This window comes from Lepus europaeus, chromosome 3, assembly GCF_033115175.1.
Source record: "Lepus europaeus isolate LE1 chromosome 3, mLepTim1.pri, whole genome shotgun sequence".
NCBI lineage: Eukaryota > Metazoa > Chordata > Mammalia > Lagomorpha > Leporidae > Lepus > Lepus europaeus.
Window position 1 is genome coordinate 26888425 of NC_084829.1, and position 2630 is coordinate 26891054.

Genomic DNA, 2630 nt, shown 5'->3' on the forward strand with positions numbered 1-2630 from the left:
TATGACCCAATCTACTCCCAAGGGACCCCTTCCCAACACCCCAATCTACTCCCCAAGGACCCCTTCCCAGCACCGCCAACACAGTAACTTCAGGGGGCCATACTCTGCCTTCCCCATAGTCCCTGCTCTAGTTCCTAATGTCTTCTGCCACCTGGGACTGGAACTGCTCCCTTGTCTTTACTGACAAGGTTTCCTGGGACTCCCCTAGGAGAAGTTAGCTACTGTGATGGTGATAGCTCACTTACTTTTTATTCCTTCAAAATTACGAAAATGTGGAGGCTCTTCTCTTTCCAGGCCCAGGTGCTTCAGCAGCCGCGGGGTACAGTGCAGACATGGCCAAGTTCAAGAACCACGCCACACACAACCAGTCCCAAAAATGGCACAGAAATGACATCCGGAAATGCCAGTCACAAAGATACAAATCTCTTAAAAGGATGGGCCGCAAGTTCCTGAGGAACATGCATTGTGCCAAGAGGCCTAAGAAGAAGGGCCTGAAGAAGAGGCAAGTCGACAACACCAAGGCTGTGAGTGCACCTGCTGAAGCTGTCAAGGCCCTTGTCAGGCCTAAGGAAGCTAAGCCCTCGATCCCTAAGGGCATCGGCCTCAAGCTTGATCAATTTGCCCGCATCGCCCACCCCAAGCTCTGGAAGCTGCCTGTGCCCACATTGCCAGGGGTCTTAGGCTGTCCCTGCCAAAGACCAAGGCAAAGGACAGGACCAAGCCTCAAATCAAGGGCAAGGACAAGGTTCAAACCAAGGCCCAGGCTCAGGCTCAAATCAAGCCCAAGGCCAAGATCCAGACCCAGGCCACATTCGCAGCCCCAGTTACGGCTCAGGCTCCTCCCAAAAGTGCCCAGCCCCCCATGAAGGCTGCCTAGTAACAGTGTGTGCCTGCCAATGCAAGAGCAGAAGGCCTGATGTGACCCCTGCACTGCTGTCTGCATGGGGCTGGTGTCCTCCTGTGCTGTTTGTACAAATAAACCTGAGACAGGGCCCGAGACTGTGCAAAACAGATGGCTGCACTCTCTCTTCTACTCGGCTCGCCAGACTCTAGCCCATAGACATAGACAGGAATTGTCATATACTCTTTTTATTTAGAGATTTATTTATTTATTTGAAAGGCAGAGAGGCAGAGAGAGAGAGAGAGAGAGAGAGAGAGAGATCCTTCCATTTGCTGGCTCACTCCCCAAATGGCTGCAATGGCTAGAGCTAGACCAATCCAAAGCCAGGAGCCAGGAGCTTCTTCTGGGTCTCCCATGCAGGTGCACGGTTCCAAGCACTTGGACCATCTTCCACTGCTTTTCCAGGCCATAGCAGAGGGCTGGATCAGAAGTGGAGCAGCCAAGACTTGAACCAGTGTCCATATGAGATGCCGACACTGTTAAGCGGCAGTTACCTGCTATGCCACAGTGCTGGCCCCATAAAATATTTTTATCAAAAAAATTTATTTATTTATTTGGCAGAGTTACAAAAAGAGAGGAATAGACAGGTAGAGAGAGAAAGAGAAAGAGAGAGTGGGAGAGGGAGAGAAAGAAAAATAGAGAGTGAGAGAGAGAAAGAGAGAGAGTAGGAGAGTGGGAGAGAGAAAGAGAGAGAGAGAAAGAAAGAGAGGGAGATCTTCTATCCACGGGTTCACTCCCTAAGTGGCTGCAAATGGCCAGGGCTGGGCCAGGTTAAAGCCAGTAGCCAAGAGCTTCATCTGGGTTTCCCATGTGGGTGGCATGGGCCTTGACACTTGGGCCATCCTCCATTGCTTTCCCAGGTCCTTAGCAAGGAGTTGGGTTGGAAGTGGAGCAGCTGGGGTGTGAACTAGCACCCATATGGGATGCCAGCCTTGCAGGTGGTAACGTTACCAGCTATGCCACAGTGCTTACCCCTATCTGTTACTCCACAAGCATTAAAAATATCCCATTGTTAATAATCTGTAAAATCTGACCTTTGAGAAACTGAAAGCTTTCTTCTTCTGGGAATGGCAGATTATCGTGAATGCATGTGGCTCTGTGGCTGATATGATACTGGACAAGAAGTAAAACTGAGCTGAAGAGTGTAAACTGCCGTCTCTCATGCCCAGAAGTCCTGAAGTCTGTGGAATACCAGAGGTCACAAACTCACATGCTACCAGGAGCAAGCAGGAAAATGTATGAGTCAGCCTGTCCCGGCACCAGGCCACTTCACTTGAGCCCAGAGAGGAAATGATAGGGTCAAGGGGATCTCAGGGCCACTGTCAGTGTTTCTGAGCAACTCCCGACTTTGAAGGGAGTGGTGGCTGCAAGACCCAAGACACATTTTCAACATAGATTTACGCACACGTCAGTGGTTTCCAACTGGGAATGATTTTTGCTCCCCTGGGGAATATTTGGCAAAGTCTGGAGGTATTTGTGGCTGGGGGAGGGGCCTACTGGTGGCATTTAGTAGGTAGAAGCCAGGAATGCTGCTCAATGCCCTACAGGGGCAGGCACCGTGGCTTAGTGAGTAAAGCCACTGCCTGCAGTACTGATATCCCATATAGGCATTAGTTAGAGTCCCGGCTGCTCCACCTCCTGTCCAGCTCTCTGCTAAGGTCTGGGAAAGCAGCAGAAGACGGCTCAAATCCTTGGGCCACTACACCCACATGGGAGACTGGGAAGAAGC

General features: G+C 50.9%; 1 pseudogene; it reads left to right on the top strand.

The window, feature by feature from the left end:
* Window positions 1-332: 332 nt before the first annotated feature.
* LOC133756443 (large ribosomal subunit protein eL29-like) lies at window positions 333-877 on the top strand (annotated as a pseudogene).
* Window positions 878-2630: the final 1753 nt, after the last annotated feature.